General features: G+C 40.9%; 11 non-coding genes and 1 pseudogene across 11 annotated transcripts; all 12 read left to right on the top strand.

The window, feature by feature from the left end:
- The first annotated feature begins 3 nt into the window (after positions 1-3).
- LOC142924936 (U2 spliceosomal RNA) lies at positions 4-194 on the top strand. Its single transcript, XR_012942039.1, has one exon. It is a non-coding gene; the product is annotated as a U2 spliceosomal RNA (small nuclear RNA).
- A 964-nt stretch (positions 195-1158) lies between these two features.
- On the top strand, positions 1159-1349 carry LOC142924993 (U2 spliceosomal RNA). The gene has a single exon (XR_012942095.1). It is a non-coding gene; the product is annotated as a U2 spliceosomal RNA (small nuclear RNA).
- Positions 1350-2271: 922 nt separating this feature from the next.
- On the top strand, positions 2272-2462 carry LOC142924963 (U2 spliceosomal RNA). Its single transcript, XR_012942065.1, has one exon. It is a non-coding gene; the product is annotated as a U2 spliceosomal RNA (small nuclear RNA).
- A 922-nt stretch (positions 2463-3384) lies between these two features.
- On the top strand, positions 3385-3575 carry LOC142924955 (U2 spliceosomal RNA). Its single transcript, XR_012942058.1, has one exon. It is a non-coding gene; the product is annotated as a U2 spliceosomal RNA (small nuclear RNA).
- A 922-nt stretch (positions 3576-4497) lies between these two features.
- On the top strand, positions 4498-4688 carry LOC142924935 (U2 spliceosomal RNA). The gene has a single exon (XR_012942038.1). It is a non-coding gene; the product is annotated as a U2 spliceosomal RNA (small nuclear RNA).
- A 963-nt stretch (positions 4689-5651) lies between these two features.
- LOC142924970 (U2 spliceosomal RNA) lies at positions 5652-5842 on the top strand. The gene has a single exon (XR_012942072.1). It is a non-coding gene; the product is annotated as a U2 spliceosomal RNA (small nuclear RNA).
- A 922-nt stretch (positions 5843-6764) lies between these two features.
- On the top strand, positions 6765-6955 carry LOC142924969 (U2 spliceosomal RNA). Its single transcript, XR_012942071.1, has one exon. It is a non-coding gene; the product is annotated as a U2 spliceosomal RNA (small nuclear RNA).
- Positions 6956-7876: 921 nt separating this feature from the next.
- LOC142924949 (U2 spliceosomal RNA) lies at positions 7877-8067 on the top strand. Its single transcript, XR_012942052.1, has one exon. It is a non-coding gene; the product is annotated as a U2 spliceosomal RNA (small nuclear RNA).
- Positions 8068-9031: 964 nt separating this feature from the next.
- On the top strand, positions 9032-9222 carry LOC142924962 (U2 spliceosomal RNA). The gene has a single exon (XR_012942064.1). It is a non-coding gene; the product is annotated as a U2 spliceosomal RNA (small nuclear RNA).
- A 921-nt stretch (positions 9223-10143) lies between these two features.
- LOC142924985 (U2 spliceosomal RNA) lies at positions 10144-10334 on the top strand. The gene has a single exon (XR_012942087.1). It is a non-coding gene; the product is annotated as a U2 spliceosomal RNA (small nuclear RNA).
- Positions 10335-11289: 955 nt separating this feature from the next.
- Positions 11290-11459, top strand: LOC142925031 (U2 spliceosomal RNA; annotated as a pseudogene).
- Positions 11460-12415: 956 nt separating this feature from the next.
- Positions 12416-12606, top strand: LOC142924934 (U2 spliceosomal RNA). The gene has a single exon (XR_012942037.1). It is a non-coding gene; the product is annotated as a U2 spliceosomal RNA (small nuclear RNA).
- Positions 12607-12976: the final 370 nt, after the last annotated feature.

Here is a 12976-nt window from a genome sequence, read left to right as displayed (position 1 = left end):
GTTATCGCTTCTCGGCCTTTTGGCTAAGATCAAGTGTAGTATCTGTTCTTATCAGTTTAATATCTGATACGTACCACATTGTGGTACCTTATATTAAATTGATTTTTGGGACAGGGAGATGGAATAGGGGCTTGCTCCGTCCACTCCGCGCATCAACCCGGTATTGCAGTTTCTCCGGGAATGGTGCACCTCCCTGCTGGGGGAGGGACATCATCAAACAAAAGTAGAGTGTGGTGGGTTTTGGTAGCTCTGGTGCATTTGCAAACCCCATTGCCGCTGGTTGTCCGTAATTGGGTGCGTTCTCTCCTGCTCACCAGTTGCCTCCATCTTCTCATTTCTGACCAGGAGAGCAGTCATATTTCAGAAATTTAAAATCTATCAAACATATTTCAGAGATATCCAGTAGGGGTGGGTCAGGAAGTAATATGTCATATGCATATGCACTAATATACAAACAGTTTGTTTTATCCTGTACTGCTCTGTTTGTTACGTCTGCATAAAGCAGTATTGCGCATTATTCCGCAATTTACCTATCTTAGTCTATCCTGCTTCATGTGCTATGTCGAAAGGCCATTGCCTGAATTTTTACTATACTTTCTTTAATTGGCAGTGTTATTAACGAACGAGATTTTTTCGATAGTTTTTTTCATTCGTATGTATTGGTCGAAGAATTTTCATCATTTATTTTGCATTTTCATATTCAAATTATCTGCATCAATTACACTTGCACCTAAGAACTTCCGTGTTTGTTGGCCGAAACATACTCGGTTTGAGATTTTGTCCCTGTTTCAAATATAAATGGCCGTGTGCGTGACTGATCCAAGTTTTACAAAACGGACAAAACACACCATATGTGGTGGCATCGTATGAACATTTTCTGTTAATATTCCGTATCTCTTAACACCTTGGCACATGCGGAATGGTCGTGATAACTTATTGTGCGCATATTCCATGGTAAAGTCACGTCAAGTAGTTTTTAGTTATTTTATTTTCTTTGAAACTATCTACGTGACTTTACCGAAAGACCCAAAGAATATGAATTCCTGCAGTCACGATAGCTTTAAGTCAATATTTATCGTGCGAAGTAACGGGTGGAGGCCCCATGGTGTAGATAGAGCCTCGGCGTATGTAATCGCCACCCCCTGGCAGGGTGGTGTTATCGCTTCTCGGCCTTTTGGCTAAGATCAAGTGTAGTATTTGTTCTTATCAGTTTAATATCTGATACGTACCACATTGTGGTACCTTATATTAAATTGATTTTTGGGACAGGGAGATGGAATAGGGGCTTGCTTCGTCCACTCCGCGCATCAACCCGGTATTGCAGTTTCTCCGGGAATGGTGCACCTCCCTGCTGGGGGAGGGACATCATCAAACAAAAGTAGAGTGTGGTGGGTTTTGGTAGCTCTGGGGCATTTGCAAACCCCTTTGCCGCTGGTTGTCCGTAATTGGGTGCGTTCTCTCCTGCTCACCAGTTGCCTCCATCTTCTCATATCAAACATATTTCAGAGATATCCAGTAGGGGTGGGTCAGGAAGTAATATGTCATATGCACATGAACTAATATACAAACAGTTTGTTTTATCCTGTACTGCTCTGTTTGTTACGTCTTCATAATGCAGTATTGCGCATTATTCCGTAATTTACCTATCTTAGTCTATCCTGCTTCATGTGCTATGTCGAAAGGCCATTGCCTGAATTTTTACTATACTTTCTTTAATTGGCAGTGTTATTAACGAACGAGATTTTTTCGATAGTTTTTTTCATTCGTATGTATTGGTCGAAGAATTTTCATCATTTATTTTGCATTTTCATATTCAAATTATCTGCATCAATTACACTTGCACCTAAGAACTTCCGTGTTTGTTGGCCGAAACATACTCGGTTTGAGATTTTGTCCCTGTTTCAAATATAAATGGCCGTGTGCGTGACTGATCCAAGTTTTACAAAACGGACAAAACACACCATATGTGGTGGCATCGTATGAACATTTTTTGTTAATATTCCGTATCTCTTAACACCTTGGCACATGCGGAATGGTCGTGATAACTTATTGTGCGCATATTCCATGGTAAAGTCACGTCAAGTAGTTTTTAGTTATTTTATTTTCTTTGAAACTATCTACGTGACTTTACCGAAAGACCCAAAGAATATGAATTCCTGCAGTCACGATAGCTTTAAGTCAATATTTATCGTGCGAAGTAACGGGTGGAGGCCCCATGGTGTAGATAGAGCCTCGGCGTATGTAATCGCCACCCCCTGGCAGGTTGGTGTTATCGCTTCTCGGCCTTTTGGCTAAGATCAAGTGTAGTATCTGTTCTTATCAGTTTAATATCTGATACGTACCACATTGTGGTACCTTATATTAAATTGATTTTTGGGACAGGGAGATGGAATAGGGGCTTGCTCCGTCCACTCCGCGCATCAACTCGGTATTGCAGTTTCTCCGGGAATGGTGCACCTCCCTGCTGGGGGAGGGACATCATCAAACAAAAGTAGAGTGTGGTGGGTTTTGGTAGCTCTGGGGCATTTGCAAACCCCATTGCCGCTGGTTGTCCGTAATTGGGTGCGTTCTCTCCTGCTCACCAGTTGCCTCCATCTTCTCATATCAAACATATTTCAGAGATATCCAGTAGGGGTGGGTCAGGAAGTAATATGTCATATGCACATGAACTAATATACAAACAGTTTGTTTTATCCTGTACTGCTCTGTTTGTTACGTCTTCATAATGCAGTATTGCGCATTATTCCGTAATTTACCTATCTTAGTCTATCCTGCTTCATGTGCTATGTCGAAAGGCCATTGCCTGAATTTTTACTATACTTTCTTTAATTGGCAGTGTTATTAACGAACGAGATTTTTTCGATAGTTTTTTTCATTCGTATGTATTGGTCGAAGAATTTTCATCATTTATTTTGCATTTTCATATTCAAATTATCTGCATCAATTGCACTTGCACCTAAGAACTTCCGTGTTTGTTGGCCGAAACATACTCGGTTTGAGATTTTGTCCCTGTTTCAAATATAAATGGCCGTGTGCGTGACTGATCCAAGTTTTACAAAACGGACAAAACACACCATATGTGGTGGCATCGTATGAACATTTTTTGTTAATATTCCGTATCTCTTAACACCTTGGCACATGCGGAATGGTCGTGATAACTTATTGTGCGCATATTCCATGGTAAAGTCACGTCAAGTAGTTTTTAGTTATTTTATTTTCTTTGAAACTATCTACGTGACTTTACCGAAAGACCCAAAGAATATGAATTCCTGCAGTCACGATAGCTTTAAGTCAATATTTATCGTGCGAAGTAACGGGTGGAGGCCCCATGGTGTAGATAGAGTCTCGGCGTATGTAATCGCCACCCCCTGGCAGGTTGGTGTTATCGCTTCTCGGCCTTTTGGCTAAGATCAAGTGTAGTATCTGTTCTTATCAGTTTAATATCTGATACGTACCACATTGTGGTACCTTATATTAAATTTATTTTTGGGACAGGGAGATGGAATAGGGGCTTGCTCCGTCCACTCCGCGCATCAACTCGGTATTGCAGTTTCTCCGGGAATGGTGCACCTCCCTGCTGGGGGAGGGACATCATCAAACAAAAGTAGAGTGTGGTGGGTTTTGGTAGCTCTGGGGCATTTGCAAACCCCATTGCCGCTGGTTGTCCGTAATTGGGTGCGTTCTCTCCTGCTCACCAGTTGCCTCCATCTTCTCATATCAAACATATTTCAGAGATATCCAGTAGGGGTGGGTCAGGAAGTAATATGTCATATGCACATGAACTAATATACAAACAGTTTGTTTTATCCTGTACTGCTCTGTTTGTTACGTCTTCATAATGCAGTATTGCGCATTATTCCGTAATTTACCTATCTTAGTCTATCCTGCTTCATGTGCTATGTCGAAAGGCCATTGCCTGAATTTTTACTATACTTTCTTTAATTGGCAGTGTTATTAACGAACGAGATTTTTTCGATAGTTTTTTTTCATTCGTATGTATTGGTCGAATAATTTTTATCATTTATTTTGCATTTTCATATTCAAATTATCTGCATCAATTACACTTGCACCTAAGAACTTCCGTGTTTGTTGGCCGAAACATACTCGGTTTGAGATTTTGTCCCTGTTTCAAATATAAATGGCCGTGTGCGTGACTGATCCAAGTTTTACAAAACGGACAAAACACACCATATGTGGTGGCATCGTATGAATTTTTTTGTTAATATTCCGTATCTCTTAACACCTTGGCACATGCGGAATGGTCGTGATAACTTATTGTGCGCATATTCCATGGTAAAGTCACGTCAAGTAGTTTTTAGTTATTTTATTTTCTTTGAAACTGTCTACGTGACTTTACCGAAAGACTCAAAGAATATGAATTCCTGCAGTCACGATAGCTTTAAGTCAATATTTATCGTGCGAAGTACCGGGTGGAGGCCCCATGGTGTAGAGAGAGTCTCGGCGTATGTAATCGCCACCCCCTGGCATGTTGGTGTTATCGCTTCTCGGCCTTTTGGCTAAGATCAAGTGTAGTATCTGTTCTTATCAGTTTAATATCTGATACGTACCACATTGTGGTACCTTATATTAAATTGATTTTTGGGACAGGGAGATGGAATAGGGGCTTGCTCCGTCCACTCCGCGCATCAACCCGGTATTGCAGTTTCTCCGGGAATGGTGCACCTCCCTACTGGGGGAGGGACATCATCAAACAAAAGTAGAGTGTGGTGGGTTTTGGTAGCTCTGGTGCATTTGCAAACCCCATTGCCGCTGGTTGTCCGTAATTGGGTCCGTTCTCTCCTGCTCACCAGTCGCCTCCATCTTCTCATTTCTGACCAGGAGAGCAGTCAAATTTCAGAAATTTAAAATCTATCAAACATATTTCAGAGATATCCAGTAGGGGTGGGTCAGGAAGTAATATGTCATATGCATATGCACTAATATACAAACAGTTTGTTTTATCCTGTACTGCTCTGTTTGTTACGTCTGCATAAAGCAGTATTGCGCATTATTCCGCAATTTACCTATCTTAGTCTATCCTGCTTCATGTGCTATGTCGAAAGGCCATTGCCTGAATTTTTACTATACTTTCTTTAATTGGCAGTGTTATTAACGATCGAGATTTTTTCGATAGTTTTTTTCATTCGTATGTATTGGTCGAAGAATTTTCATCATTTATTTTGCATTTTCATATTCAAATTATCTGCATCAATTACACTTGCACCTAAGAACTTCCGTGTTTGTTGGCCGAAACATACTCGGTTTGAGATTTTGTCCCTGTTTCAAATATAAATGGCCGTGTGCGTGACTGATCCAAGTTTTACAAAACGGACAAAACACACCATATGTGGTGGCATCGTATGAACATTTTTGTTAATATTCCGTATCTCTTAACACCTTGGCACATGCGGAATGGTCGTGATAACTTATTGTGCGCATATTCCATGGTAAAGTCACGTCAAGTAGTTTTTAGTTATTTTATTTTCTTTGAAACTATCTACGTGACTTTACCGAAAGACCCAAAGAATATGAATTCCTGCAGTCACGATAGATTTAAGTCAATATTTATCGTGCGAAGTAACGGGTGGAGGCCCCATGGTGTAGATAGAGCCTCGGCGTATGTAATCGCCACCCCCTGGCAGGTTGGTGTTATCGCTTCTCGGCCTTTTGGCTAAGATCAAGTGTAGTATCTGTTCTTATCAGTTTAATATCTGATACGTACCACATTGTGGTACCTTATATTAAATTGATTTTTTGGACAGGGAGATGGAATAGGGGCTTGCTTCGTCCACTCCGCGCATCAACCCGGTATTGCAGTTTCTCCGGGAATGGTGCACCTCCCTGCTGGGGGAGGGACATCATCAAACAAAAGTAGAGTGTGGTGGGTTTTGGTAGCTCTGGGGCATTTGCAAACCCCTTTGCCGCTGGTTGTCCGTAATTGGGTGCGTTCTCTCCTGCTCACCAGTTGCCTCCATCTTCTCATATCAAACATATTTCAGAGATATCCAGTAGGGGTGGGTCAGGAAGTAATATGTCATATGCACATGAACTAATATACAAACAGTTTGTTTTATCCTGTACTGCTCTGTTTGTTACGTCTTCATAATGCAGTATTGCGCATTATTCCGTAATTTACCTATCTTAGTCTATCCTGCTTCATGTGCTATGTCGAAAGGCCATTGCCTGAATTTTTACTATACTTTCTTTAATTGGCAGTGTTATTAACGAACGAGATTTTTTCGATAGTTTTTTTCATTCGTATGTATTGGTCGAAGAATTTTCATCATTTATTTTGCATTTTCATATTCAAATTATCTGCATCAATTACACTTGCACCTAAGAACTTCCGTGTTTGTTGGCCGAAACATACTCGGTTTGAGATTTTGTCCCTGTTTCAAATATAAATGGCCGTGTGCGTGACTGATCCAAGTTTTACAAAACGGACAAAACACACCATATGTGGTGGCATCGTATGAACATTTTTTGTTAATATTCCGTATCTCTTAACACCTTGGCACATGCGGAATGGTCGTGATAACTTATTGTGCGCATATTCCATGGTAAAGTCACGTCAAGTAGTTTTTAGTTATTTTATTTTCTTTGAAACTATCTACGTGACTTTACCGAAAGACCCAAAGAATATGAATTCCTCCAGTCACGATAGCTTTAAGTCAATATTTATCGTGCGAAGTAACGGGTGGAGGCCCCATGGTGTAGATAGAGCCTCGGCGTATGTAATCGCCACCCCCTGGCAGGTTGGTGTTATCGCTTCTCGGCCTTTTGGCTAAGATCAAGTGTAGTATCTGTTCTTATCAGTTTAATATCTGATACGTACCACATTGTGGTACCTTATATTAAATAGATTTTTGGGACAGGGAGATGGAATAGGGGCTTGCTTCGTCCACTCCGCGCATCAACCCGGTATTGCAGTTTCTCCGGGAATGGTGCACCTCCCTGCTGGGGGAGGGACATCATCAAACAAAAGTAGAGTGTGGTGGGTTTTGGTAGCTCTGGGGCATTTGCAAACCCCTTTGCCGCTGGTTGTCCGTAATTGGGTGCGTTCTCTCCTGCTCACCAGTTGCCTCCATCTTCTCATATCAAACATATTTCAGAGATATCCAGTAGGGGTGGGTCAGGAAGTAATATGTCATATGCACATGAACTAATATACAAACAGTTTGTTTTATCCTGTACTGCTCTGTTTGTTACGTCTTCATAATGCAGTATTGCGCATTATTCCGTAATTTACCTATCTTAGTCTATCCTGCTTCATGTGCTATGTCGAAAGGCCATTGCCTGAATTTTTACTATACTTTCTTTAATTGGCAGTGTTATTAACGAACGAGATTTTTTCGATAGTTTTTTCATTCGTATGTATTGGTCGAAGAATTTTCATCATTTATTTTGCATTTTCATATTCAAATTATCTGCATCAATTACACTTGCACCTAAGAACTTCCGTGTTTGTTGGCCGAAACATACTCGGTTTGAGATTTTGTCCCTGTTTCAAATATAAATGGCCGTGTGCGTGACTGATCCAAGTTTTACAAAACGGACAAAACACACCATATGTGGTGGCATCGTATGAACATTTTTTGTTAATATTCCGTATCTCTTAACACCGTGGCACATGCGGAATGGTCGTGATAACTTATTGTGCGCATATTCCATGGTAAAGTCACGTCAAGTAGTTTTTAGTTATTTTATTTTCTTTGAAACTATCTACGTGACTTTACCGAAAGACCCAAAGAATATGAATTCCTGCAGTCACGATAGCTTTAAGTCAATATTTATCGTGCGAAGTAACGGGTGGAGGCCCCATGGTGTAGATAGAGCCTCGGCGTATGTAATCGCCACCCCCTGGCAGGTTGGTGTTATCGCTTCTCGGCCTTTTGGCTAAGATCAAGTGTAGTATCTGTTCTTATCAGTTTAATATCTGATACGTACCACATTGTGGTACCTTATATTAAATTGATTTTTGGGACAGGGAGATGGAATGGGGGCTTGCTCCGTCCACTCCGCGCATCAACCCGGTATTGCAGTTTCTCCGGGAATGGTGCACCTCCCTGCTGGGGGAGGGACATCATCAAACAAAAGTAGAGTGTGGTGGGTTTTGGTAGCTCTGGTGCATTTGCAAACCCCATTGCCGCTGGGTGTCCGTAATTGGGTCCGTTCTCTCCTGCTCACCAGTCGCCTCCATCTTCTCATTTCTGACCAGGAGAGCAGTCAAATTTCAGAAATTTAAAATCTATCAAACATATTTCAGAGATATCCAGTAGGGGTGGGTCAGGAAGTAATATGTCATATGCACATGCACTAATATACAAACAGTTTGTTTTATCCTGTACTACTCTGTTTGTTACGTCTGCATAAAGCAGTATTGCGCATTATTCCGCAATTTACCTATCTTAGTCTATCCTGCTTCATGTGCTATGTCGAAAGGCCATTGCCTGAATTTTTACTATACTTTCTTTAATTGGCAGTGTTATTAACGAACGAGATTTTTTCGATAGTTTTTTTCATTCGTATGTATTGGTCGAAGAATTTTCATCATTTATTTTGCATTTTCATATTCAAATTATCTGCATCAATTACACTTGCACCTAAGAACTTCCGTGTTTGTTGGCCGAAACATACTCGGTTTGAGATTTTGTCCCTGTTTCAAATATAAATGGCCGTGTGCGTGACTGATCCAAGTTTTACAAAACGGACAAAACACACCATATGTGGTGGCATCGTATGAACATTTTTTGTTAATATTCCGTATCTCTTAACACCTTGGCACATGCGGAATGGTCGTGATAACTTATTGTGCGCATATTCCATGGTAAAGTCACGTCAAGTAGTTTTTAGTTATTTTATTTTCTTTGAAACTATCTACGTGACTTTACCGAAAGACCCAAAGAATATGAATTCCTGCAGTCACGATAGCTTTAAGTCAATATTTATCGTGCGAAGTAACGGGTGGAGGCCCCATGGTGTAGATAGAGCCTCGGCGTATGTAATGGCCACCCCCTGGCAGGTTGGTGTTATCGCTTCTCGGCCTTTTGGCTAAGATCAAGTGTAGTATCTGTTCTTATCAGTTTAATATCTGATACGTACCACATTGTGGTACCTTATATTAAATTGATTTTTGGGACAGGGAGATGGAATAGGGGCTTGCTCCGTCCACTCCGCGCATCAACTCGGTATTGCAGTTTCTCCGGGAATGGTGCACCTCCCTGCTGGGGGAGGGACATCATCAAACAAAAGTAGAGTGTGGTGGGTTTTGGTAGCTCTGGGGCATTTGCAAACCCCATTGCCGCTGGTTGTCCGTAATTGGGTGCGTTCTCTCCTGCTCACCAGTTGCCTCCATCTTCTCATATCAAACATATTTCAGAGATATCCAGTAGGGGTGGGTCAGGAAGTAATATGTCATATGCACATGAACTAATATACAAACAGTTTGTTTTATCCTGTACTGCTCTGTTTGTTACGTTTTCATAATGCAGTATTGCGCATTATTCCGTAATTTACCTATCTTAGTCTATCCTGCTTCATGTGCTATGTCGAAAGGCCATTGCCTGAATTTTTACTATACTTTCTTTAATTGGCAGTGTTATTAACGAACGAGATTTTTTCGATAGTTTTTTTCATTCGTATGTATTGGTCGAAGAATTTTCATCATTTATTTTGCATTTTCATATTCAAATTATCTGCATCAATTACACTTGCACCTAAGAACTTCCGTGTTTGTTGGCCGAAACATAATCGGTTCGAGATTTTGTCCCTGTTTAAAATATAAATGGCCGTGTGCGTGACTGATCCAAGTTTTACAAAACGGGCAAACACACCATATGTGGTGGCATCGTATGAAAATGTTTTGTTAATATTCCGTATCTCTTAACACCTTGGCACATGCGGAATGTTCGTGATAACTTATTGTGCGCATATTCTTTGGTAAAGTCACGTCAAGTAGTTTTTAGTTATTTTATTTTCTTTGAAACTATCTACGTGACTTTACCGAAAGACCCAAAGAATATGAATTCCTGCAGTCACGATAGCTTTAAGTCAATATTTATCGTGCGAAGTAACGGGTGGAGGCCCCATGGTGTAGATAGAGTCTCGGCGTATGCAATCGCCACCCCCTGGCAGGTTGGTGTTATCACTTCTCGGCCTTTTGGCTAAGATCAAGTGTAGTATCTGTTCTTATCAGTTTAATATCTGATACGTACCACATTGTGGTACCTTATATTAAATTTATTTTTGGGACAGAGAGATGGAATAGGGGCTTGCTCCGTCGACTCCGCGCATCAACCCGGTATTGCATTTTCTCCGGGAATGGTGCACCTCCCTGCTGGGGGAGGGACATCATCAAACAATTGTAGAGTGTGTTGGGTTTTGGTAGCTCTGGTGCATTTGCAAACCCCATTGCCGCTGGTTGTCCGTAATTGGGTCCGTTCTCTCCTGCTCACCAGTCGCCTCCATCTTCTCATTTCTGACCAGGAGAGCAGTCAAATTTCAGAAATTTAAAATCTATCAAACATTTTTCAGAGATATCCAGTAGGGGTGGGTCAGGAAGTAATATGTCATATGCACATGCACTTATATACAAACAGTTTGTTTTATCCTGTACTGCTCTGTTTGTTACGTCTGCATAATGCAGTATTGCGCATTATTCCGTAATTTGCCTATCTTAGTCTATCCTGCTTCATGTGCTATGTCGAAAGGCCATTGCCTGAAATTTTACTATACTTTCTTTAATTGGCAGTGTTATTAACGAACGAGATTTTTTCGATAGTTTTTTTCATTCGTATGTATTGGTCGAAGAATTTTTATCATTTATTTTGCATTTTCATATTCAAATTATCGGAATCAATTACACTTGCACCTAAGAACTTCCGTGTTTGTTGGCCGAAACATACTCGGTTTGAGATTTTGTCCCTGTTTCAAATATAAATGGCCGTATCCAAGTGTTACAAAACGGACAAAACACACCATATGTGGTGGAATCGTATGGAATTTTTTTGTTAATATTCCGTATCTCTTAACACCATGGTATATGCGGAATGGTCGTGATACCTTATTGTGCGCATATTCTTTGGTAAAGTCACGTAAAGTAGTTTTTAGTTATTTTTTATTTTCTTTGAAACTAACTACGTGACTTTACCGAAACACCCAAAGAATATGAATTCCTGCAGGCACGATAGCTTTAAGTCAATATTTATCGTGCGAAGTAACGGGTGGAGGCCCCATGGTGTAGATAGAGTCTCGGCGTATGTAATCGCCACCCCCTGGCAGGTTGGTGTTATCGCTTCTCGGCCTTTTGGCTAAGATCAAGTGTAGTATCTGATACATACCACATTGTGGTACCTTATATTAAATTGATTTTTGGGACAGGGAGATGGAATAGGGGCTTGCTCCGTCCACTCCGCGCATCAACCCGGTATTGCAGTTTCTCCGGGAATGGTGCACCTCCCTGCTGGGGGAGGGACATCATCAAACAAAAGTAGAGTGTGTTGGGTTTTGGTAGCTCTGGTGCATTTGCAAACCCCATTGCCGCTGGTTGTCCGTAATTGGGTTGCGTTCTCTCCTGCTCACCAGTCGCCTCCATATTCTCATTTCTGACCAGGAGAGCAGTCAAATTTCAGAAATTAAAAATCTATCAAACATTTTTCAGAGATATCCAGTAGGGGTGGGTCAGGAAGTAATATGTCATATGCACATGCACTTATATACAAACAGTTTGTTTTATCTTGTACTGCTCTGTTTGTTACGTCTGCATAATGCAGTATTGCGCATTATTCCGTAATTTGCCTATCTTAGTCTATCCTGCTTCATGTGCTATGTCGAAAGGCCATTGCCTGAAATTTTACTATACTTTCTTTAATTGGCAGTGTTATTAACGAACGAGATTTTTTCGATAGTTTTTTTCATTCGTATGTATTGGTCGAAGAATTTTTATCATTTATTTTGCATTTTCATATTCAAATTATCGGAATCAATTACACTTGCACCTAAGAACTTCCGTGTTTGTTGGCCGAAACATACTCGGTTTGAGATTTTGTCCCTGTTTCAAATATAAATGGCCGTATCCAAGTGTTACAAAACGGACAAAACACACCATATGTGGTGGCATCGTATGGAATTTTTTTGTTAATATTCCGTATCTCTTAACACCATGGTATATGCGGAATGGTCGTGATAACTTATTGTGCGCATATTCTTTGGTAAAGTCACGTAAAGTAGTTTTTAGTTATTTTTTATTTTCTTTGAAACTAACTACGTGACTTTACCGAAACACCCAAAGAATATGAATTCCTGCTGGCACGATAGCTTTAAGTCAATATTTATCGTGCGAAGTAACGGATGGAGGCCCCATGGTGTAGATAGAGTCTCGGCGTATGTAATCGCCACCCCCTGGCAGGTTGGTGTTATCGCTTCTCGGCCTTTTGGCTAAGATCAAGTGTAGTATCTGTTCTTATCAGTTTAATATCTGATACGTACCACATTGTGGTACCTTATATTAAATTGATTTTTGGGACAGGGAGATGGAATAGGGGCTTGCTCCGTCCACTCCGCGCATCAACCCGGTATTGCAGTTTCTCCGGGAATGGTGCACCTCCCTGCTGGGGGAGGGACATCATCAAACAAAAGTAGAGTGTGTTGGGTTTTGGTAGCTCTGGTGCATTTGCAAACCCCATTGCCGCTGGTTGTCCGTAATTAGGTTGCGTTCTCTCCTGCTCACCAGTCGCCTCCATCTTCTCATTTCTGACCAGGAGAGCAGTCAAATTTCAGAAATTAAAAATCTATCAAACATTTTTCAGAGATATCCAGTAGGGGTGGGTCAGGAAGTAATATGTCATATGCACATGCACTTATATACAAACAGTTTGTTTTATCCTGTACTGCTCTGTTTGTTACGTCTGCATAATGCAGTATTGCGCATTATTCCGTAATTTAACTATCTTAGTCTATCCTGCTTCATGTGTGCTAT

Source organism: Petromyzon marinus, chromosome 17, assembly GCF_048934315.1.
Source record: "Petromyzon marinus isolate PM22_M1 ecotype Great Lakes invasive population chromosome 17, UKy_Petmar_22M1.pri1.0, whole genome shotgun sequence".
In the NCBI taxonomy this organism is placed as follows: domain Eukaryota; kingdom Metazoa; phylum Chordata; class Hyperoartia; order Petromyzontiformes; family Petromyzontidae; genus Petromyzon; species Petromyzon marinus.
This window is presented reverse-complemented; position numbering and strand designations above follow the sequence as displayed.